This window comes from Triturus cristatus, chromosome 9, assembly GCF_964204655.1.
Source record: "Triturus cristatus chromosome 9, aTriCri1.1, whole genome shotgun sequence".
NCBI lineage: Eukaryota > Metazoa > Chordata > Amphibia > Caudata > Salamandridae > Triturus > Triturus cristatus.
Genome location: NC_140592.1, coordinates 684,769,991 through 684,795,064, shown reverse-complemented (window position 1 = coordinate 684,795,064; position 25,074 = coordinate 684,769,991). Strand labels below are relative to the sequence as shown.

At 44.1% G+C, this 25,074-nt stretch overlaps 1 protein-coding gene across 1 annotated transcript in view; it reads left to right on the top strand.

Moving 5' to 3' along the window:
* NUMBL (NUMB like endocytic adaptor protein) overlaps positions 1–25,074 on the top strand; it is a 266,566-nt gene that overhangs the window by 93,339 nt on the left and 148,153 nt on the right. Inside the window, exon 2 of the mRNA XM_085625771.1 lies at positions 15,984–16,125. The gene's annotated coding sequence lies outside the window, so the exon portion shown is untranslated. The remainder of the gene's footprint in view (positions 1–15,983; positions 16,126–25,074) is intronic.

The following is a 25,074-nucleotide window of genomic DNA, read 5'->3' as shown; positions in this document are numbered from 1 at the left end:
GCCTTTTTTTTTTGGTTTTCTTGTGCACAAGATGGCTGCCAACACTTCCTGATTCAGAGTGTTGGCAGCCAATTACAATACAGCTCGTGCTCTGCAGGGTGTGGGGAGGGTGGGCGGATCTTCCGAGGCCATAGATATATATGTACATTTACTTCTAATTTTCTCAGGAACTACTGGATTTACACCATTTAAGCAAAAGGCACGAGTCTGAACTGAGGACTACCTCTTTTCCAAATTTGGTGTAATTCCGTTCAGCAGTTCAGGCTGTAGCTGCGTCAAAAGGTCCTATGGGAAAATGCATGGGGAAAACGTGTTTTGGGACCCCCCTTTTTTCTCAGCCCCCGCTTGACGAATCACCGTGACATTTTCAGGATAGGAGTGGACCGGAGCTGGCCAAAAGTTTGGAAAATTTCGTGAAGATTCGTCAATCGGCGCCAACGTTATTCCAAATAGAATGTTGAGGATTTCCTATGGAAAATAGGTCCTAACTCTATCTACCTACTGGCGACCGCCAGTAGGTAATGTATGTATGTATGTATATGTATGTATGTATATATATATATTCTACTCCAAAGGTTGTCCACCTGGTGAGTAGCACTTGATCAGCAGCTGTATTTGTGATAGGCAGGGACGAGGATCCGCTTGTAGAAGCCGCTCCATAGTTGAATTGCCTGACGCGTTTCAAAGCTCCATATGCTTCTCTTCAGAGGCTTGAATGGAGACGGTGTGTGCAAACGCTGAACCCACTTCTCCATTTTCATATTGCACACCCACCAATGGGAAGCTCGAATGAGACTATGCATTGTGGGAAATGTGGTCCGGATTGCACACACATCTTGTCCTGTATGGACCCTGCAAGTGGACTCGTCCTCAATCCTGTTTGCCGCTGCTGGCCCACATTGCCGACATGATAGTTACCATGTCAGGTGGCCCCAATAACATTACGGGGTGGTGTGTCATATGTTAAATGGTGAAGTGGGTTAGCGGTTGTGCACACCGTTTCCGTTAAAGCCTCTGAAGAGAAGCATATGGAGCTTCGAACTCGTCAGGCAAATCCACTACGGAGCGGCTCCTACAAGCAGATCCCTGTCCCTACCTATACATAAATCAAGCTGCTGGTCGAGTGCTACTTACAGATGGACAACCTTGGAGCAGAATATAACACGCGGCCGTCCAGCCGCGGAGTATGCACCACCCCGGAAGCCTTGGGGGCCACGAAAGTGGAACAGCAGCCGTACATAGGATCGAGGACGGGCCCACTTGCAGGGTCCATACAGGACTTGATTATGTGCTTTCCGCTTTACACTTCCCATAATGCACAGTCTCATTTGAGCCTCCCATTGGTGGGTCATAACGCCATGTGTTTTGTTATGTCAATTTGTAAAGCGCTCAGCTGTCCCGGTGCTAGTTCAGATTCACAGCAAAGCGAGCCACGGACGGGCCCAAATACCCATGTTTTCAGCACCTTTCTGAAGGTGAGAAGAATGGGGGAGGATCTGATTTGGAAAGGCAATGTATTCCATGCTTTTACAGTGCCCAAGATGAAGCTTTTGCCTCCCTAGTTGATTTTCTTGAATCTGGGAACCATTAAAGTTTTAATTGTTCTCTTGGGTGTGTACCAATTAAGGCTCTGCCTAAGATGCTATGGGCCAATATTATGGAGGGCCTTAAATGCTGTACACAACGCTTTAACTCCCCTGCCCTGCTCTGTGAGCAGAGCAGCCCCGCCCCTACCCAGCTAAGCAATGGGAAAAGTAAAATGATAATATCAATGAGTTATTATTTTACTTTTTCATCTTTGACCTGCTCAGTGTGGCAGCGCTCCTAGAACGGCGGGGCCGGCATCAGCCACGCCAAAGGTATGGCCGTCGAGCCGGCCCCCTCCTCTGGAACAGGAGGCGTGCCTCTCGCGCACATTCGTGACGCGGCAGGCGTGCCTCCTTCCCCCATAGGTCCTGGCCTTGAGGCGCGACCCGGAAGTGATTGGAATCACTTCCGGGTCGCGTGAAAGGGCAACGTCCGGCCAGTAGCCCTGGCCGAGCCATCAAGAGCTATAAAGGGCTGGGGAGCTCAGGAATCTGCCTCTTTGCTCCTGGCTCCCCAGCTTGCCCCCAAGCCTCGCTAGGAAGCTTTAACTTTTGATTGGCTAAGTCATAACCTCATCGTTAGCATGTACTTCTCTGCCCCCCTCCCAACGCTCTGAATGGTTTGGTCGTGCGTAGTCACGTAAAACAGTGAATAAAAGGACTGACCTCGCATGACACGAGGTTAGCAAGTGAACGCCAGCAAAACATCCGGGCTTTTATTAATAGGGCCATTACGTGGCCTTTCGGCGCCACCAGTGAGCGACCCCATAGTAACTGCTGTGTTCTCTTGGCCGTCTTCTTCTGGGATGAGAATTGCACAACTACAGCTTACACGAGCATTCTGCCACCACCGCCCGGGACAGACTCCAGGAAGAGGCCGAGCTCGCCCTGCTGCAGCACAGCGAGAGAACAGGGCGTCTATAAATGAGGTGAACAGAGGAGGTCGGAGGCGGCCCTGGGGTTAAGAAATACGTGTCGGTAACTCACGCAGACATGGGAGCTGTCTGGAGTGAGCGCGCGAGCCCTCTCTCCAGACAGTCAGGAGTTCAGCAGGCTCTCGGGGCCCGGGCTCGCACGCTCATTGGTTGCCAATGACACGGCCAGCAGACTCCCGGGGCCTCGGCTCGCACGCTCATTGGTCGCGTACGGTACGGCCTGCTTGGGAGGCCGTCAAAATAAATATATTCATGCGGAACCAGCGCCGTTTTGAAGCATTCTGCCGCGTTGGAAGTAATGAGGCGCGAGGACTAAGTCCAGATGGAAAGGACACTCTTACTTTGTATTTGTCAAGGATTTCTGTATAGCGCTTTCGGCTGCTTCGGAGCGCTGTCATTGGTGCGACATAGTGTGCTGCTGGGTGGTCTCTAATGCGAAAAAACATGAGCCCACGGGGTTACATCCATTCAGAGGGGGACAGTCTCGTTCTACAAGTGTGACCTTGGGACCAGAAAAAACAGAAATATGGTCTTGTGATTGGAGATGAGTTCCGTATAAAATAGGTGCTTGAGTGGCAGCTGTTTTTGGATTCAAAAGCTATACGCCTTGGGCATCTGATATCTGTACACGAGGATATATTCTGAAAGGTTTTTTTGTCCCCCTGCTTTTCGAAGCTGGGAATAAAAATTTTAAGATTAAAAAATACCTATTTCAACAGGAGTGTTTTTTTTTTTTAAGATAAGTAGCATGCATTTTAAAATTCTAAAACGGTGTAATTGTGATGTAATGCTTACTTTCATTTGTAGCTAGAAACAAATTGAATTGATAATGTATTTTGGATCCAAAACGTGTTTTCAGACCAAGCAGCAACACTATCCGATCATCATATTGCCACAAGTCCCTGATGTAGGCGGATCACCTTGTGTGGAGCAGGCTGATGTCTATTTGGCACTCATTATGTTTTAGTTGTGCATTTTTACTCTCAATTTCATGTTTGAGTATTCAATTGATTTTGGGACATAACATGGACCTGGACTATTATTACCCTTTTCATCTTCTCAGGCTTCATTGAAAAAAAAAAATTGCCATTAAGAACTGCTGCTGAGACTCCCTTACACCCTGTCTCAGCTAAGAGGCCATGATCTAAATGGGTGCTCTGATTCCATTCATTGATAGTTTAAAATAACATTTCATCATCAAAATACCGAAAACAATCACAATGAAAATGGTGATACAAATTTCCTACGTGACATTGCCATAGTTAATAAAAAATCCTGTAAAACTCAGTCTGTCCTACTAACAAGTAACTTTTTTTTTGTCCATACTATGTGCAAAAAACTCGGACACTGCCACTACCACTATCGATGAGGTATCACTTTAGCAAATTCTGTAGGCTTCTTCTCTTTCTACTGAATTAAGAGATCGACACAAGGGCACTATCCACCTGCTTCTAGCTTTAGCGAATGGGGCAAACAAATAACAGATGTTCATCTGTTTCCATAGCAGTTTAACAATGGAAACAGAAGTGTGACCTCTGGATTGTACCCCTCATTGGGTAGTAAAGGCTGCTACTGGGAGCGTCCCATACCTGAACTGTAAGAACACTGAACGTGCATGGGCCGGTCATATGAAATCTAAGAACTCCTCTGCGTTACTTGTAATTTATGGAGTAAGAAGACACTTGTCAGGCTGTCTGTGGTGATCCGATGTTCCCTGCAACTTTCTTTTGTGACAGTTTTTTTTTTTAACTAATTACACATCTTCTGGGCAAATGAAATAGGGCACTTCCCAAACATTTTCCTGGCCCTTTTTAATAAATCCCAACCATTTTATCTTTGCTGCTGATTTTGTTCTTGTAATGTCTTGCAGTCCGTTGTACCTGATGCTCAGCAAGTGTGAGTGTGGTGTGGAATGTTGGTGTGGATGATGCTGCGGAATGTTGAATGAGTGAGGCTGGCAGTTGGAGAACGGGCTGAGCAGCAGGAAGGCTGCTCCTGGCGGGGCTCTCTGTACCTTTTATCTGGAACCATCTACTTGAATAAATACTACCTTAAGTTTACCTGGAGCTGGATCTTCGTTTCTTTACGACACAGTCCCTCTCTGTAATGGGACAGTTCCCTAGTGCTCCAGATACGTATCCAATACCACACAGTTCTTCGCGCAGCCAGAACTGCTATTTCGTGGATACCAAAGTCCAAATGTAGGGATACAGGTGGAGCTCCCCTCTCTAAGCTGGTATGGGATCTAAGAAAGTTATTTTCCGCCACACTCCAAGAGTGTGTATTGCATGGCCCCATAATTCGGCACCATAAGGGCTGCCCCCCTTGTTTGAGCCTTATAGATTTTCACAGCTGGTAATATGGGGTCCAGTTGGCTTGTTTTTGCAAATGTACATTTAGCCCCAGCTCTTAAGATCTGCGGTTCCCTCGACCCTGTTTGAGCTAGTCTAATATCTAGGTAATCAAACTATCCCACTTTTTCTCGTGGTTCATCCTCCACTTTAATCACTCCTCTAGCCCTATCTCTCTTAAAGTAGGTCAGTTATTTAGTTTTGGTGGTATTGATTTTGAGACCGTATTGAGCACAAAACTGGTTGAATCTATCAATCAAGCTCTGCAAGCCCCTCCTAGTTTTGGACAACACAGTGTATTGACTGCGAAAAGGAGGGCCCAGGATTTTTTCCCCTTCCAAGGTGGGGGAGTCGTCGACACAATTCAGCAAATAGCTGATGCAGTTGTTAATATATACAAGAAAAAGATTTGGCGCGAAGAATCCGCTTTGGCGCACTCCTTGGTCAACTGGGAAAGCCGTGGTCAGTTCCCCATAGGTGCCACGCCTAACTTTAGTAAATTTCCCTTTGTGGAGTGTTTTAATTATACTCAATAGATTAAAGGGGACCCCCATTCCTTGGAGCACCTCCCGCTTCCCCCCCAGGCACCAGATCAAAAGCGGCATTAGGAACTGCTGCTGATACTCCTTTACACCATGTCTCAGCTAAGAGGTCATGGTCCGAATGGGTGATCAATTTGAACTCTTCCTAGAGGAAGTGAGCATTAGGGTGGACAGGTAGCAGCACATGAGGTGCAAGAGTTGAAAGTGACTAATAAAATCCAGAGGGCTCAAAAACAAAGTCCTTCAGTCTCAGGATCCGGCTGCGCACACGTTCATCACTCAATTTTCATAGATTTTGCAGTGAGCCAACATGCCGTTTGTTCTTTTAAGATTACCCATACCTAGTGAACGTATCAGGCTTTCAAACCATGATTTTAAGTAGTTCAAGTGGGGTGTAAAGTAACCTAAATATTGTTTTTTAGAATTATAATTTATAGTTGGAAGACATTTCCTCTCATTGTATAAACCTTTGTGTGATCTGTAACATGTCTCTGGGGACAGGTTGTTTAAACATAGTGTTCCATTTGCCTGCTCTCTAATTGATAGGCACCAGTGTCTGCCTGAAAATAAGTCCATTACATTCCTAGCTCTCCAGACGCTGAATTCTGTGCCTGTCAATCACTAGAGGAACTGGGAGTAAAGGGTACAGTTTACCCATTGCTCCTTGTGGTTTGGTTGTCAAAACCCCAGTGCCGCCCTCATTGCGCTGCATAGCAAACCCGTCAAACAGATGTGGCACAACATGCGATAAAGGCATATTTGAGTGTAAAAGAATGCCCTATGCCTGTCGTAGGCTGAGTGATGGAGATCTCGCCTGCGCTCTGTTGAATTGGTCGCAACGTGCACTGCCCTGGCGGAGAGCAATTGGTGTGGACCTTGGCCTCTGGAGGTGGCCTCCAAAGAACCTCACAGCAGACGGCGGCCCTCATGGTGGCCCCCCACATAAAGATCAAATCTTTAGACCAATGGAAGTAAAGACTGTTAAAGGACAGGTTCTGGCTTGACTGGCTGGGCAGCTTCTGGCCAAATTCTGTAATCAAATGATGTATTGAAATATCCCTCAGGGGCTGCTCCTATGCTAAGGATACCTGCTAGCCAACTTCATCATTTGCCAACACGATTTTACTGCTGACAAACTATACTTCCTGAAATCTCGGTGCTCACACGTTAAGTCTGAACTGGGGTGGCGTAGTGGGCAAAAGAACGATGGATTTAACCCAGATCTCTTGACTGGGGGAGAATGTCTGCATTGTCAGCATTCCGTCCATCATTTGTTTGTTGTAACCCTTTTCGCCCTAAGTGGGATGGTTATTACCAGACGTGGGACCCGTGCTCACTACGCCAATGGAGTCAAGCTATCTTGGCTGATGACGGCTGATAGCCAGAAACCGGTCCTAGGATGCTTGATTCCGGTCCAGTGAAGACATGGCTTGGCAGTTCGGGCTGGACTGTTCCCATGAGGCACAGGGTCAAGACTGATTTGCATATGGCCATGTCTGAACTGGGGTGGCGTAGTGGGCAAAAGAACGATGGATTTAACCCAGATCTCTTGACTGGGGGAGAATGTCTGCATTGTCAGCATTCCACCCATCATTTGTTTGTTGTAACATGTTTTTGTTTAGTCTGTGATATGGGACTGTAAGTGTGTTTGAGGTCTTGTGTTTATCAATCGATCTCCATACCTAGTCTGAGTTGTGGTGAGTTGATGTAATTTTGCCTTCTCCTGCCACATAATTTACTTAGCCGTGCTGTATAATTCCAGTGGCCCTGGTTTTAGCCTTTGTACGTTATTGTGTGAATATGGAAGTATACTTCAATGTGTCTATTGTAGTGTCTATCTATCTATTCTGGGAAATTCACTTAATCTCCTCTTGCCTACCAAAAAAAAAAGTGCACTTGTGCAATGTAACTGGTGCTCACCTTTGGGTCAGAGTTTGTGCTATATAGAAATGCAAAAAAAAAGAGAGGCAATTTGCAAGCACAAAACTATTTTCTCCCAATTTTGAAAGCGTTTTGGAATTGTTGACTTACCTTTTTGCGCTTGTGAGTTTCACTTACACATACATGCAAGGAGATTTAACAATGAACCTCCTCCCCCACCCCCCCTCCCCTCCCGGAGTGCCATGGAAAACTAAAAATATGTTTTTCCAACATATGAGGAAGGTTACTGGTCTTACTAATGTCTAAAGCGTGACACCGGAAGTTACAAACAGGTAAAGAAAAGTACTTGTAATATTAGAAAAAATAATACTTTTAATTCCACTTCTCAATAAGCATTGCAAGAACAAGAAAACTAGAAGACATTTTTTAAGTTAATTCTTTTTTTAATAGGGTCATGCAGTTCTATATAATGTCTTATTGGTTGCATATAAGGTAACAAAAGTACTTTAACACTTTTTTTATTATAACTTCAACATGCTGCACAGCAGCCATGCTGCTTTACAGCATAGCTTAAATACATTGGCAAAGCCAATTGCTCTGGCTAGACACTTATAAGGTTCCAAAGGCGAGACCTATTGCTATGCCAATGCTTGTTGTTTTTTCCTTTGTAATGATGACTCTACACGTTCTAACGTACAAAATGCTGTAACGCAAAAAAGGCCAGTGTAGGGTGAAGGTCGTGCAGTGGGGTCACTGGGCATTTCTTACACATCGGTAGTGTAGGTGGTTAACTCACTGAGCCACTCTGTAAACTTTATTGAAGTGCACCAATCCCTGCTCAATTTTAAAGCACAGTGTCTGCTGGGAGGGGGGTGGTGGTGGGGGCTTGGGCGTGAATCTGGCTAATACTTTTGGAAGAAGGGGCCTGGGCAGATCCTGCCCTTAGGACCATATACAGCGTTTCTGTGGTCCAATTGTACTCTTATCTATGCATTGGCCTCTCTTCCAACCCAGTAAATATCGCCCTTGCTTCATGGCACCGACTGTCTCACTAAAATGCACACCTACAGTCTAATTTAGAGCCGGTCTCAAATCTACGGATGACAGCCAAGGGAAAAAAAAGAAGAAAGGAATTTTGTTCCCAGGGCTATCAATATACATTAACATGTTACATCTTATGTTGAAAAAAGAACAAAAACAAGTCTGATCAGATCTACTTTGCTGCGGGAAAACTAGATTGAGGGGTGTGAAGAGGAGCTGTGCTCTAACGAACAACAATTAGGACATGAGAAGTGCGAAGAGATAAGGCGAGTTTGCTTAAAGTGAACTCAAAGCTGGACTACAGAGAGTGGCCCGGCGATGGATAAATGTCTTCTGGCGGTGTATGGGAGACTTTAAAAAACTTGGCACTCGGGTAAGGCAAGGTTACCCTCATGAGCGCGAACGGTGTGACCCTCGTCATGCAGAGTACAGTTTCTGTTCACATGAAATGATTACCGTTGAATGTCCAAGGGTGCCTGCTGAGCACGGTTTTATAAAGCTGCTGTTGGATTCCGTAACACGTCACAACCGCTTTATGTCTAATTTCTGCTCAATGAAAACTTTTAAATTGTATTTTGGCAGTCTGCTTTTCTTAAGTCAACACCTTCCTGTGTTTTCGTTAAGTGTGTATGTGTGTGTGTGTGTATATGTATGTGCGTGTGTATATGCACCTCTGCACTTTGCTGTACATGCCACCGTGACGAATGGAAGATTATTCAACCCCAAAAAATAAATAAATAACCGCGTCGCAAAGGATTATGTTGTGCCGTTCTGCTGCTCACCCTCGGGACGTGTGGTGAATTGGAGGGCGTTTCTGCATGAAGGCTGAGGGGAAATATATATATTTGTGTGTATGTGTATATATGGGTATACATGTAGATGTGTGTGTGTGTGTGTATGTATGTATGTATGTGTATATATATATATATATATATATTACTCTTGGACCTCCATGGTCTTGTATTCCACTACTTTATAGGGGCCGTAACTGTGGTTTAAAATAACAGCGTTTCCTACGGATGTCCGCTACAGTGGAAGCCGTGCAGTCCATATGCCGACATTGTTTGGGGCACCACTGTGTGTTTGGACGCCGCATTACTGAATGGGCGCCCGCGGCGGATTCTGGCTGGCCTTTGCAGTAGGAGAAGCCACGGTGGAAGCTTGGAGATGTACTGCACTTGTAACAATGGGGAGGGGCCAAGACTATGCTCCAATGGGAGTGTCTCTGCCAGCATTCAAATCAGCCCCCAGGTGCTCACCCCATTAACCAAACCTGCACTGATGAAAGCCGACAGGTTGAAACGTGTCTGCTCTTGCGTTTCGCCAGCTCACCTCTACTTGTGCTTTTAAATCTTTGGACTAAATAAACCCACTGTGTACTGCACCCTAGCTGTGTCTGTCCATTCTTACCGTGAGTGGATACTGGACTGAAGATATATAATGTAGAGCAGTTTTCTGAGCAAACGATAACTAGTTTAAACCAGCATTGGTAATGCATTGGTTTCACCTATGTGAAGAATAATAAGCTGTTTTTATCATTCACCGTCTGGGACAAAGGAAAGACAAGTATCATGGGAGTAGAGAGGATGTGGCCCAGCGGCCAGAGTTGCTGAGGAGAGCTGGGGATCCCTGTTCAAGTCTCAGCAGAGCAACATCTGTGATCCTGGGCAAATCACTTGATCTCTTGGGTAATAAGTTGCGCTAAATACATCTGCCGCAAGATGAAAAAGCAGAAAGAGGCAAAACTTTATGAAAAATAGTTCCACTAAAGCAGATGTTAACAGTATTTCGGCTACGGGAAACTGATAAGAGAAGCAGACGAGAACCAAACATTGGTAAATGCAGGAACGTTTTCAGCAGCTAATAGAAATGGAGGAAAAGTAAGTGGCAAGCACAGGAGCCAATGAAATGCCAGGAAAGAGAAGGGGCAGAATGCAAGCCCTTTTAAAGTTTATATAAAAAAACAATAGTTTTCACAAGCGCTGTGCAGGCGAAACCTAAAAATAAATGGCCTTGATGCACAGAGTTTTCTCCCTGCATGATGTGGCTATTTTTCCCGCTCAGGACAAAATTGCAGACTTGCCATGGAGATACTACATCGGTTGGTGCTTTGGTCACTGTGATCTGGCGCCTCAGCAGCATATGGGCTGCCAGGTCAAGGGTTTCTGGTGCCACCTGGTGCAGAGCCAGCTGAAGTTCCACAGGTGGAAACATTCCGAATTGCCCCACTTGTAAACGGAACTTGGGAACCATGAGGTTTGCGGACCGAGGATCCACCAACTTTTGGAATGAGACCCTTAACCTCTGTCTTCTTATGAAAGGGACACCGTAGTTGCAGATATCTAGAATACATTTATGTGGTAGTCCTATAAAAGTAAATGTAAATATAGCACTATGCATCTTGTAATGGGTGAAAAATATAATTTAAGCAATTGCTGTTGGCTGCTTACCACACACTTAAATGTGTTGGGTCTGTACCAATTGAGTAACTATGAAAGCAATTTGGTTTAGCACTCAGGTCTCGCCAACCGCACACCCCAATAAACATTCAGACTTTGGTCTGTAATTTAAACATTTGGAAAGCCATACTCCACTACCGAAATGGGCTGTTATGCCATAACAATGTCAGATTGTGGGCTCTACAAGTGCAGATTAACAATAATGAAGTTACTTTGAAAAGTACTGTAGTTCTGAATGCGTGAAACATGGTACTCTAGTTTGTGGCTTGCCTAACACACTGTATTATTTCATCATTACATGTGACTAGTTATGTCACAACGAGGCTCTAATAAAAACAAAATATAGGGAACAGATTTGTGCAGTCTTACAAGCTTCCATGTTTTTTTATTATAGGGGATATAATAGGAGTTATAATGTACTATGGTATTCTATAATGGAATTCCAGGTTACTCTTGTTGTATTTTTTTTTATACTGCAGAACAACTTAAGGATTTTTTTCCCACTAACTGAGGAATTACTAGGACCGACAGAAGAAAGGTGTATTGCATATTTTTTTCCCCTCTTGTAGCGCCATTTATATAGCATGCAATGTGCTTTTGAGGTTCCATTGTAGAATGGGTTCTGATTTGGCTTTTTATTCAGTGATAAAGATTTTGTGTTCTGGACTCTTACTTGGTTAGGTGGCTGTGTCCTATCGTTGAATTGTCTGGCTGTGGTGTTTTAGGGTTGATCCCAGAGGGCTTTACCAGTTGCTTATCAGCCCTCTTGGTCGGTGGACATGCATATTGCCCATCAGATGGAAAACCGCGGGGGTCATTTTGTGGTCTCCAGTGGTGTTGAGCACTGTTGTGGCATGCCTGGACTGTCTATGCAATGAAAGTATTTAGCGTGTGGGATGTTTTTGAAAAAGTACTATTGAGGGCACACATGATGGAAGAATTTATGGCCTACTTAGTTTCTTTTAGGTGCATGAAAGCTGTTTCTTCCGCTATGGTCTCTTATGTTTGTGTGTATTGTTTCTTTGGGGTTAGTACTGCTGGGAGCTATGACTTACTAGACTATAAGCGTATATGCGCATAGTTCGATGTGATATGTAAGGGATTTATTCAGAAACAATCATACTGATTCAGTTAGTCGTGATGAAGATACAACTAAGACTTCAATTGAATAATTAGTTAATATGCTACCACCAATTTCACATAAGAAGACTGCAGAAAAGGGGAGTATGTGTTCCATTTCACCTGTGCTAAAAAGCCTCTGGCCCATTGCTTAATTTGAGCAGGTGGTTTCCAGTGCTCGGCACCAGCACTTAACTGTCAATACCGGTGCTTGTGACAGTCTGCCACAAGGTGGCACTGTCTGACTAATTTAGAGATTACCACAATAACAGTTATTTGTAAATTCAGTATACCTTAAAAGTTACTATTACCTGCCCCCCAAGTCATTTTTATAGTTTTAGGTGCCTGAAATAGTTCAAATTATCACACCTGTAGAAGGGTGATGGACAGCAATTGTGTTTTTACTGTCATTGGCTGCATAGTAGGGGCAATATGTGGTGAATCTGATGTGGTCTCCAGACGAAAGCCCTGTCCCTTTTTTTTTTTTTAAAACAAGTTAAGCACTGCTCTGGCCTATGTATACTGAGTCAGTGGTGGTCGGATGGACTGTGCTTGAGTGGATGTAGAATCCTGTGTTCTCCCACTATATGCAGAGGGCAGGCAGCAAAGAACCACAGGAAAGCAGAAGGAAGAAAGATTGTAAGAGTCCTTAAAACACGAGAGACAGATGGAGGGCTCAAGCTAGGAGCGTAGTTAGTGACTGAGGTGGCTTGAAAGTACTGTAAGGTACTCACGAGGGGCTTAGGGAGAAGCTGGAACGACCAGTGGCTGGAAGGAGGACGACGGGCAAGCACCATCACCTAGCTTCTCCTTTGTGATGAGGCCCGGTGGCTAGAGCTGCCAACCCAGAGGCCTAAATTTCAAGCCCAGCCTTGGTGCTTGAGTTAACCTCATGTGATTCTGGGCAAATGTGGAAACAATTTAGTTTCCCTGTACCTACAAAAAATGCAATCTAATGTGCGGAATGTATTTCTGTAATCCCACTTGATGTACATGATCCAGTAGTTCGTCTCCCAACGTAACATATAGCAGTCCTTTGCTTCGTAGCTAGGTTTGCATATCATATCATATCAATGTATACATACATTTGCAGACGTGGAAGTTGCATGGGAAGCGGTAGGGGTCAAGGAGAGAAAGCTCTAGGCACTAATTCACGAGTGAGCCTTCAGTCACCCAATTGAAAATCATAAGGAGAATGCTAGAGATGCAGCAGGAAGTGGGGTACAAGCTGGAGAATCCTCTCTAGGGGTGGCCTTCAGTTACAATGATCAAGGTTAGTACTCTGGTGGGGTCCAGATACCGGGTTCGAAAGGTGCGGGTGGGGTTGCCCTGTGTGCTGCGGAGGGAGGCGTTCGCTGCACAGCTGTATATTCTGTTGCCTGTTTTGCTGATAACCTCCAGAGGTTCCTAAACATGCTGGTTACTGAAGTCTAACCAGGTGCAAGTTTGTGCTGTCAAACACACAAACATTACTGGCACTTAGCAAACCAAATGTCTCATTTCCAGTTTTGTGATATCGAACCCACATATGCGCCCAGGCCGGCGCTCTTGATGCATGTGCGTTTTCAAGATCATCATTTGGACCCTTTCTGCGAGGACTTAAGTCCCCACTGGTTCACTGCCCCTGCTTGGGCTATATTGGTATATTTGAAAATTTGATAGCTCAGAGATGTTTGGTGGTTTTACTGCTAAAGAAAGGGCGGGAAAATTGCCATTTCATCACTCCCTTAAGTTCACTGGCATCACCAAAACAGAATGGTTCTCTTTAAAATCATCGCTGTCGTTCAGTGTTCACCAAGGTGCAAGACCATCAAAGCCCCCAAAACTGACCACACGGTGAGAGACAGCACTGTGTCAGCATCCCATTCTGGTTACCTTCAGGCTTTCATCACATGCAACAAAAATTGTTCTTAATGTTCACAATTTGAATAAAAAGGCCTGGGCTGAATCAATAATTATCCCAATATTTAAAAAAGGTGATCGTCACGACCCGGGGTGCTACAGACCAATTTCCCTTCTCGACTCAATGGCCGCATCGTCTTGGAGCACTTGCAAGACTGGGGAGAAGACAATCCGGTATTGTCCGACCTACAGTATGGCTTCTGAGAAGGGCTAGGCACTACCGAACAAAGCCTAAACCTGTCTATTTTGATTGGCAAATTATACCAAAGCAAAAAAGGGAAGTCTGTATTTGGTGTTCGTGGACCTCACCGCGGCCATCAACTCCCGTAATTCATTGGAAGCTATGGGAGGTCCTGGTAGTAATGGGGGTTGACCAAAACATCATAGCGTTATTGCAACAATTGTATAATGGAGCCTCAGCCAGTGTTCGCTATGGCATAGGTTGGGAGCGTACTGATTCATTCCCCATTAGGAGAGGGGTCAGGCAGGGTTGTGTCCTGGCTCCCTTCCTTTTTAATCTGTATGTAAATTGCCTTGGTGAAGCTCTGATCAGGCAGGGGACATGACTTCCCTCAAGCTGGAGGGCGACCTATTTCAGCCCTTCTATATGCAGACGATGCGGTCTTAATGGCGCGGACCCAAAATGGTCTGCAGAGGGTCCTAGACAGCTTTAATGACTTCATGAAAGATCTGAGACTTAGTATTAACGTCTCCAAAACATTTGTCATGAGATGTGGTAAGAGGATTCAGAGAGTAAGGGAAATGTTCCTGGATGGCAAAATGTTAGCGACAACAAGGAACTTTTCGTATCTGGGCATTTTATTTAATCAGAACGACACCTGGTCCCATGCAATAACCACTAAAAAGCTTGCATTTACAAGAGCATCCACAGCCCTAGCATCCTTCGCTAAGAAATTGTTGAAGAAGTCGCCAGGGGAACTTTTGCAAATATTTAAAGCGAAGTGCATTACAGACGCTATGTACGGGGCTAACACCCTCCCACTGCAGCAGGTGGAAAATTCCTTCTTGCGGTACATTTTATCTGCTCCTCCAAGCACATCCTCCTTTGTTTGTCATGAGGAGCTGGGCCTTCCTTTTTATTTCCGACCTTATCAGATTGGAACCAGTGCTCCTGTGGCATAGGATCTGGTCCAAGGAGCAGACAAAATTAAATAGAGACATTATGAAGGATAGCATGGGTCTGGATGGGGCCTTAAATATTCTGTGGATCAACTTTATATGCAATTTCATGAAGGACCTAGGTCACCCGGAATACTCCACGAATCCCACCACTATGTTAGCCGTGTCGAGAAAGGCTCTGAGAAGGGAGGGTCTACAATTATTGGACTCCTTGAGAATGGCAGGGGAAATGGTGACGCCTAGCGTTATGCAACACCAATTAACGCTTTCTTGTATCCAAATGGAGCCTTACCTATTATTTGTACCAGGAGCATACGATAGGATGCTTCTGACAAGATTTAGATTGGGCATTGTCCACAGAATAACGACAACACCATCTATGAACGACTGGTCACGTAACCTGACGCTTTGCCTCTGTGACAGACATTCAGAGCAGTCCACGATTCATTTAATGTTCTTTTGTAAATTTTATGAAGAGTTGAGGAAAGTGTGGATACTTGCACTTTTAAACCAATAAGGGGTAAGGCAATGCCGTCCAGCTCTTACTTGGCTGCAGTTCTTGGAAGATGAACTAATTGCGTGGATAGTAACAACGTTTAAAGAAGGCTATCTTACACCGAGAACACATGATACTGGATGCCCTGTAAACTTAGGGCACCTTCTCCACAGTACATAGCAGGTTTTTCAAACATAACATTTGCATTTGTATAGTTTTATGACATCTTAAATATATGGTGTATATTTTGTAGATTTTATCTTTTGTAATTTCTAATGAAATTTTATATGGATTTTTCTTATGTATTTGTGCTTTTATGATTGGTACAATAACAATCGAATAAAGCTTTCCTTGACTTGACTTGAATAAAAAGGCCAGGGACTGAATGGGCCTTTGGCTCCTACCTTTCTTTGATGCCTAACATGGCATGTTTGCACAATTAGGAGTGTTTTTTGTGTGATGTGCTGGAATTTGTTAATAAGAAATGTAATAAATTAAACGATGGTAAAGATTTATTTTTCTTCTCAACAGGACAGCGCTTTCTTGGTTTACAGGAGGACTCCTCCCCCACGAGGCGCCTTGCCACGGAGCTGTGCTGGACGTCGTGGCCTGGACGCCTAATCCCTGGATTGGATGACCATTTGTTCTGGGCCCCACTGCTGCGGCTGTCACTGTGAGTACAACCTGGATTCTTACTGCTCCAGCTATGTTATGGGGACTAGGCCAAGCTTCCTCTGATGGAGAGGCATGGACCCTGCTTGCTTTTTGTGGATGGAAGACAACATGGGCCTTGCTTGTTATATTGGGACCTAGGAGACAAGCTTACTCTGTCCAGGTGCATGGCCTGGCCTTTCCAAAGAACTAGGTTTTAGGTAACTCTGTGGGTGCACCAAGATAGCGACAGGAAAATCATTATTTGTAAGCGAAACATTTTACAGCACCAAATATGAATTTTATACTTGTCATATTTGTTTATTTTGTGTTCCTGTCCTGCTCCAGAAAGTGCTTCTGAGGTAAGGGAGAGGCCAGTAACCTAACTGGGCTTTGAGAAGTTTAAATCTTTACCCTTTTGGCATTGACAGTACTAGTTTTGTTGTCCACTAACACCTCACTGAAGAGATGAGCACTCCAGCCTTGGTTTGTCCTATTGTACACACTTTATTGTCAGATGGACAATTTTTGGAATGGTCGCCAGAAGATACTCTACAAAACTGTGGCTGTCGGAGGCAAGGTAGGAGTGGTGGGGTCCTCCTTGAGATGTCAGGTGCTCCGATAGGCCATAACTGGAAATGTGGTCTCTTCCTTGAGCCCGTGTGTGGTCCACCAATTCAGGGATGGGCTGTTTGTTTCTTCCAACAGATGTTGTTTGCTCTACAGCCTAGTGCTAGATGTGATGTGCTCCCAAGGGCTAGAGCTGGAACGATGCAGTGTTATTTAGTCACTTAAGGAAAGTAGTGGTATCCTCTGACAGACATCCGATGGATCTTAAGACGTTAGGTGTGCTGATTAATCAAACTCCTTCAGTTGATGATTAATCAAACTCTTGAAGTTGAAGCCTCCGCAGAGTTCAAAGGGCACTCAAGGACATCCAGTCTGCCCTGTGAATGCCCACTCGCAAGGCAGGAGCTCTTCACTTTTGAGGCACGTCCACATACAGGTTGTTTTTACTGTGTACACTATAAATCGCACAATTTAAATGTGTATATATTTAATAAATGTATATCACTCGGACCTCTCTACAAGGACAATAAAGGACTTTACGAATAATAGAGAGCTGAAAAACGTTTTGTATCTGTAGAAAGTAGCATAAGAGTAGAACAGATGATCTACAGAAAATATTTTCTGGGATGCAGAACCATGAAGCGCCATGAAACAGGAGGTCTGCAGGGTGAAGCGGTTTGATAAGAGTTAGGCCTTTACAAAAGGGAGGCAGAAGAGGAATTGTGGGGGGTAGATTGTGTGCTACTCTTCGGGCAAAGTACACAGGGCTTTGTTTCAGTGTTTTTAATTTCTTAGCTTTGGGGGTTTCAAAGGTGGAACAAGATTTGCTGCGATCTATCCTTGAGCCTCAGCAACGTTACATTTATTTTCCCAATATGGGGCGGTTGGTGTGACAAATGAAGCTTGAATCACCTTCAAAATGTGCTGCTTCAAATGGGAGGCGGTGGGGTTTTGGTCTGTAGAGTTGCAGGATGGAGGGTGGCCTTGACAAGGGCCACGGCCGATCTTGGGAGACTTTCCAGTGAGTACTTCCTTCGTCAGTATGAGAGTGGGCCACCAAATGCACAGTGTTTCTTGGGTGTTGAGTAGGAGTTGGCTTAGTTTTTCCTGGTGAAGCGGCTGCCGAAGAAAGTCCATATTTGGAGTTTTTTTATCATATGAGGTGCCAGAGAAAGATTAGACTTCAGAGTGAAGCTTAAAGACGTTGCTTGCGAACTACAAATGCTGTCATCCAGCCTGCTGAGAAGTTGTTGGGCCAGGAATGAATGCTAAAGGTGGATACATGTTAATTTTGAGTATCAGTGTCTTTGTGGTTGTTAAATTTGAACAGAACAATCTGCTAATGCAAATGAACAAGCAATGAAAAAACTAAAACAGTTTATTTGGAACAGGTCTGTGATTTGTGAGCAACAACGCCCCATCAAAATGTTAATCCTTCTTGCAGGGAATCATGGACTTGCAAATGATATTTCAAGATGATGTAAGAAACTGGCAGACTGAAAGAATACTATTTTTTCCAGTAATCCAAAGTAGCTTGGTTGGTGACAGGATGAGGGAAAGTGCCTCTTTAAACTGCTGGCCGTGGGATCAATGAATCAATCAGTGGATTTGTAAAGCACAGCTAATCACCCGGGAGGGTTTCCAGGGATAAGATATACCACAGGAGAAAATAATGCAATGTATACTTAAATGATACACAATTAGTCACTGTGTAGACAGTCATAATTACCACAAGACCTGTCGCATCTGTCATTTCTTCCTGAAAGATTCAAACTTGGCCAACTTTAGCAGGAAGCTTGTTAAGATCTTTCCTGTGTGTTTAAGTAAGAGTGCCATTTATTAGGTCTCGCCTGACCCAGCGCATGCGCTGGTCTGGCGAGACTTATTGAGAGGGCTCCAAAAAGTGCTACCAGGCCAGCCTGGAGCTACAGTGCATATGCGCGGGCGCGCGCTTTACCGCGATTACTTTCACTTTCGCGGCCCCACGGCCGCTTTGATGTTTGATCGTGATTGCAATCGCAATCACTTTCGCGGACGCAGGGCCGCTTGGCATAGCCAATAGGTCTCGCTTTTGGGACCTTATAAGTGTTTAGTTATGCAACTGTTGCATGGCTAAACACTTATAAGGTCCCAAAGGCGAGACCTATTGGCTGTGCCAATGCTTGTTTTAATTACACCCAGTATTGATAGACTCTGCATGCTGACTCCTTACATCAACCAGCAGACCAAAAGCCTTTGTTTCGAAGAATACAGTTTGAAGGAATATTGATGTGTATAGTTTTGAGTAACACAAATGAACAGGAAATTGATCATGCATATAACTTTGAGAGAGAACTACTTCATCTGGTCTCCATGGCATGTATATCTTCAAGGGGAGTCGCCCAGAGGTAGAAATCAGTGTTGTCTATATACTTGTAGATACTGTGTTGTTTCCTGGGACCGTATCTCCGAGAGGTCTTTGAAAATAAATAAATAATTGGTAAGCAAGTGAGTGGATGACATGATTTGGGGGTTACAGTTTTGACGTACCACACCCCGCCTTTTCTAATGTGTTTTGGATCATTGTCCTGTGGGATGTTCCACTTTCTGCTAAGCTTTATCAATTAGCCAGATAATCTCACCTTTTCACCTTAAATGAACTTGTATGTAGAAGAATTCATGTTGAACTCCTTGGTAGTGTGGGTGGGCAGCTGCAAAACAGGCACAAATCACTGCATCATCTTTACTGCCATGGTTGATGGAAGGTGTATGGTTCTTGTGGGGGATACAGTGTTAGATTTTGACTGAACGCCTCTTTGTTTGTTACAGCCAGATAACCCCACTTTGATCTCATCTGTCCGGAGGTCTTGTTCTAGAAGTCATGTGTTCATTCAGTTGTTGTTTTGCAAAGCTAAGCCATGTAACAATGATCTTTTTGGAGCGAGGGGAGTTCTCTTTGATACCCTCCCATTATACCCGCACTTGTTCAGGTTTTTTTGCTAATGGTAGAAGCAGAAGCCAGTTGATCCCTTAATATAATTTTGGGGTACTATATGACATTTTGAAATTCCTTAATTTGGAAATTACCTATCTCACTGTGGAATGAAGGACTTTATATTGTTTGGAAATCAGTTTATACCCTTCCCAAAGAAATGAAAACCCATAATTCTTTTCGGACACTTTTACAGATATCTTTTAACCTAGTTATCAACTTTTGCCGAAAAACCTAAATGCTCCAGACTGAACAGAAAATGTTCTAATTTCATATACCGGTGGTAGGACTTTCTGACGTTTTATTTATAATGTGTCCTTGTTTGAATTACCTTCTTAATTGGCGGAGCACTTAAGGTGCATTTACTTTTTTTACTTGAGCTTCTATGTTGGAGGATTTTTTTTTGTTTAATAAATGATGACAAATTAAAATCTGTGGTGTTATTTGTCACATGAGATTAGAGCAGGGCCGCTGGAATTATGGCGCAGGGAAGGGCCAAATTATGCGGCAGTGTTGAGTAAATTATGCGGCAAGAAAAGGCAAATTATGTGGTTTAATGTGGCAGATTTTGTAATACTATTATTTCATTATTTTGTCTTTTATACTTGTGTTACGACTGTCTGGACATTGGCTGCACCTTATTAGAAACCTCAAAAATTTGACGTTAAATAAGGTTGTGATTTAAACTAATTGAATTGGTATAAACTCGCATAAGCCTTCAAAATCCAAAACTGAAAACTGAGGTAGAGAAAATCTCTGGCATAATATCAAACTGATCGGTTTCAGTTCAAATATAAATCAAATTATACCATCAACAGATTACATGATGGAAATAAAATCCACTATTCTAATAATTTTTTAATCGTTCTTCCTGCCCTTTGATTTAGTCTGAAGCAACAACATTCTTTCATACTGTCTGCACTTCCTTAACGAAGAGGCAACGGCGAATGTTGTCAATTTGTGGTTCCTGAAATTCAAGGAATTATACTTTATGCGGTTTATAGGCAATGAGATGTATCAATGTCAGTAAATACTAGTTTGTACCAGGGTTGTTGGACATTACACTTTTTAAATCAGTCTCTCGTACCTTAACAAGGATGCCTCTAGTACCCTTAAGTAAACTCATTTGCTGAATGTAACAAGGATTTGCAATGCAATAGGTCTCGCATTTTCAAAACTTTGACCTATTGTTCTTGTAAATGACAATGCCTTTTATTAAACACATAAATAAAACGCATTGTCATTTACAATGCCAATAGCTCAGAATCTCGAAAATGCGAGACCTATTGCATTGAAAATGCTTGTTAAAGTGACAACGCGCATAACGCGCTCCATATACAATAATTGGCCGCCATTATCCCGCATTATTCATGAAAGCAAATAGTGCTCACCGACTACATAAGGAAGACCGTGTAACAAGACAAGCAGAAGGTCCAGTCATTATGGGAGGTTACAAATGCCGACAAGGCGGTACCAAGGAGGGACTAACAAGCCTATTCGCGAATGAAAAACAACGATTTTGCAAGGACAGTAACAGGAGCCAATTGAAAAGATGGGCGGGGAAATGGGTGGAGCTTCTATGCCATACCTCAATACAGCATACCTCCCAGACTAGCGCATGCGCTGCCCAGGCTCAACCTAAAAATTAATCTCACCTCATTTGATATATTCTTCAGACCAGCTCTCTCTCTGCTTGCGATATGTTTGGGGTTTAGAGTAAATGAATAGAATAATGTACTTCACATAATGAACTGCCTCTAGCATTGGGGTCTGCTGTTGTACTATTTCTTTGGTAAATAGTGTCTCAAAAACACTAATTAAGGGTTGGTCTTGCATATGTACATGTATACTCTTGCATGACAAGGAGCTAAGGTGTGTGATCAAATATGGACTCCGTTGTTCTTTTATTCTGGAATTCTGTGATGCTTCCATCGTCACGGTCTCCACTTCCATGAGTGTGTGTGTCTGTCTCTTGTCTTCTACTTTCCAATAGTTCTGTACTCTTACCTTCAACTTCTGAGTTGTCCTGTCCATTTTGTATTGGCTTTCAGAGACTTACAAGTTATTCCCAGTTCCAGGCCTTTGACTTGATGGAATCATTTTACCATTTATGGAGAGCAACCAGCCCAGCAAGCCCTTTACTACTGGAATACTACTAGAATCATCCTTTAGCTTCTACTTCCTCTCCTCAATTCCTCACCACTTGTCAGTTGTCAGGCCCGCATATTGAATATTCCTCATTCATTAATTGGGGGTCGCATTGCCTATCTATTACAGCCAGTCTACATCCCTGCTCCACATCACTGGAGAAGGCTTTCTTTACTGGGCTGTAGACCACGCTACTCTTCTTGCATCAGGTGAGGTGTGAAAAGAGCCGTTGTGTCTACAGTCCAGCAAGGAAAGCATCGTCCAGTAATATGAGGCAGGGGGATGTAGAAGGATTGTATAAAGGCCTTCGGCCCTCCTAGTTCTCAACCTTGGATCCAACGCTTATCTCAGCGACACTATACTTTACTGCAGGGGCTTCAACAGTGATCACCAAGGTGCCTCAACACTGGGAAAGGGGGTCCTCAGTCAGAGTGCTTGAGGGCTCGAATTTAGCTTAGCGCACTTTTGCACTGTTGCCTCCATACATTTCGAGACAAGGAATCCTGCTTGTGCACTCATTCGTTTTGCTGTATCGACCTTTTTTGTATTCACTCGTTTCACAGTTGTATACGATACCAGATTTTCTTGTCTATTTCATGCAACCATATGCCTTCCTCGAGCTATCTGGAGGAGGATTACGTGACAAAAACATATTTTTGCATTAGCACCGTGGAACCTGCAAGCTACCTCAATATGAAGAAGTTTTGTAGCATTATTTGCTTCTGTCTCTCAAGAGGAGAATCTGCTGCTTTCGGTGAATTTGCTCAGGGGTCTTGTTTTGTACTTGAATGAATAAAGGAAGGAACAGATTTGTAGAGCATTCGGCTGCTTGGAGTGTCTCACGATGAAGTGAACAGAAAAGATTCCAGGGCTTTGCGGATTAGGAATCTATTTTGTATATCCCAGAGCACAGAAGGGAGTTTATTCCAGGCCCAGGAGCCTAAACGGAAAAGGAGGAGCCGCCTCTCCTAGAGCCGCTGAATCTAGGAACCATGGTCAGAAGAGACTCAAAAGAGCAGAGCGCTCTCCCCTGACGATAGGGCCTAATTCTCTCGGCGAGATACTGCGGCCTGACTCATGCAAAGCTCTTGGACTGACTGGACAGACGTTTGTTGTCAGTCAGGGGCGGCTCCTCCGTAATGGCGGAGGAGTATCGCCCCACTGCTCAGAGTTAGTCAGCAAAAAATAAAATGATAATAAAACAATATTATCATTTTATTTTCCACTGACTGACTGAGCCATGGCATCTAGTAGCTGGCTGGGCCGTTGCAGGGAGGACTAGTGATGGGCACGGTTAAGTGCGCATGTCGGTTTGGCCAGCCATCTTAGGTTGGCCAAATCGACATGCGCACTTACATTTCTCCACCCCAGCTGTGTTGCACAGCTGGGTGGAGAAATGGCACAATCTCCCTGTGCCTGAGCGAGCGTCAGACCAGCCTGCTTAGGCCAATCCCGGCGCTTATCTAATGCTTGGTATAGCATGAGAGCAGCGTCTGGATTGGGTGGGGAGCCTGTGCTTGTGCCTTAGCGACTGCTGGTAGGAGAGAAGCACCGAGGCAGCCGGCAGGTACGTTTTAAAAATGTTTTATTATTCCTCTAACATTCCCCCTCTGCCTCACCACTTTAGATTTGCAGCAGCCGCCACTGGCCACAATGCACATGTAGGAAATGTTGAAGTAGACAAAGAGGTCATGGGTCATCTACAGGCGTACTTGGCCCCCTGGATTTCCTTCGTAATCCGCATGTATGCCTTCTGAGCAGCGATTCAGGGGACTCGGTGATGAACATCTGCAGAGGCCCACTTGGTCATCTTGTCCTACCTTTATCTCACATTACAAGTTAAAGGCTGGGGACTGAAGGGCAGTGGGATTAGGTGAAATGATTGTGTTATCCGTACAGATGACATGATAGAAGCGTCTTTCAAATTCAGTGGCGTGGATGCCTTCGTCAGTGTCTTGTGGTGCTGTGGAGACTTGGCTTTATTTTAGTGACGTTGGCTTGGGTATTTCCTCAAGAGTGAAAACTGTGAAAGGAGAATGAGAAAAAACCTGGTTGCTTATGAGTAACTTCCTTGTCTGAGGTGGGTCTTCCCCATGCAGTCCTTGTGATACACCGCCCGATTAAGGCAGCGGATTTTTACCTGATTACACCTTCGTAGGTGTCACAAGAAATGACAAGCGCCTAGTGAAACCAGGGGCTCTTTTGGGTCTCCATTGGATGGAGTTAGTTCTAAAGTAACCGGGAATAGGTGCATGTTTCTATTTATTTATCAGCAAGGGGGTTGCTCCTCTCAAGAGCTGAACGACTGTAAATCAGGTAGAACCATTGAAAGTAATGAAATTTAACTCATCATAGCCAAAGGTCATCGAGTATCTGAAGTCCACCCAAGGCGCACATGACCAGTAACAGCTGTATTTAGTCGCCGCATACTCTATTTAAGATAGATCAGTGGACTGGGCACAGGCCGACTAGATATGTTTTGCTTAACTGATGGTTGAAATCATAGCTGGGCCTGTTGAAACTTTATCATACAGAGGTCAATAAAATGAATGAAAATGAGTTTGTGAACTATATCTATTATTAGCCACCATTTCGTCTTTAGTGTATGTTACATAAATAGTGAATTTTAGTCAGGAAAGCTAGAATTAAGCTGCAGTGGAGGACCAACTATGCGGCAGAGTTAAATTAATTATGGTTGCTGACGAGGCAAATGATTTGATTTCAAACATCACATTGTGTGGCAGAATTATTTTAGTATTTTAACACATTAATATTTATTTATTACTAGTTTCACACTTTAATTCAGTAATAACGCAACCGACTGGTGACCAGTTAATCTTTTGTAAAGAGTCTGCCACTGCTTGTGACCAGCTATGACACATTTTTTGTAACTTTTGATCCACTTGAGCTGGAGCCAACTTTGTTTTTGTCAAAATCTGTAAATTATGCCGCTGTTGGTGGATTGTGTAGTAGGGGCAGGTTTTCCATATTTACATGGAAAACAGCACAGTTGGGCTCAATTGTAATGGCCCTGATGCAGGTATTTAGATGAACGCGGGCCCTGATGCATGACTTCCTGTGTTTATAAGGCACTATGTCAGTGCTTTAAATGGGCCGGAACTCACCGGTACTGAGTACCGGCACTTCTCCGTTTTCTCCCCCTGAGTACTGGAACTTGTTTTTGGGCAAGGAGAGTACCGGTACTCCCAGAAGCAGCAGGGCGCAGGCCCTGAAGTACGGGTACGTGCAACGCAAAAACTACTGATAATGACCCTTTCAGCT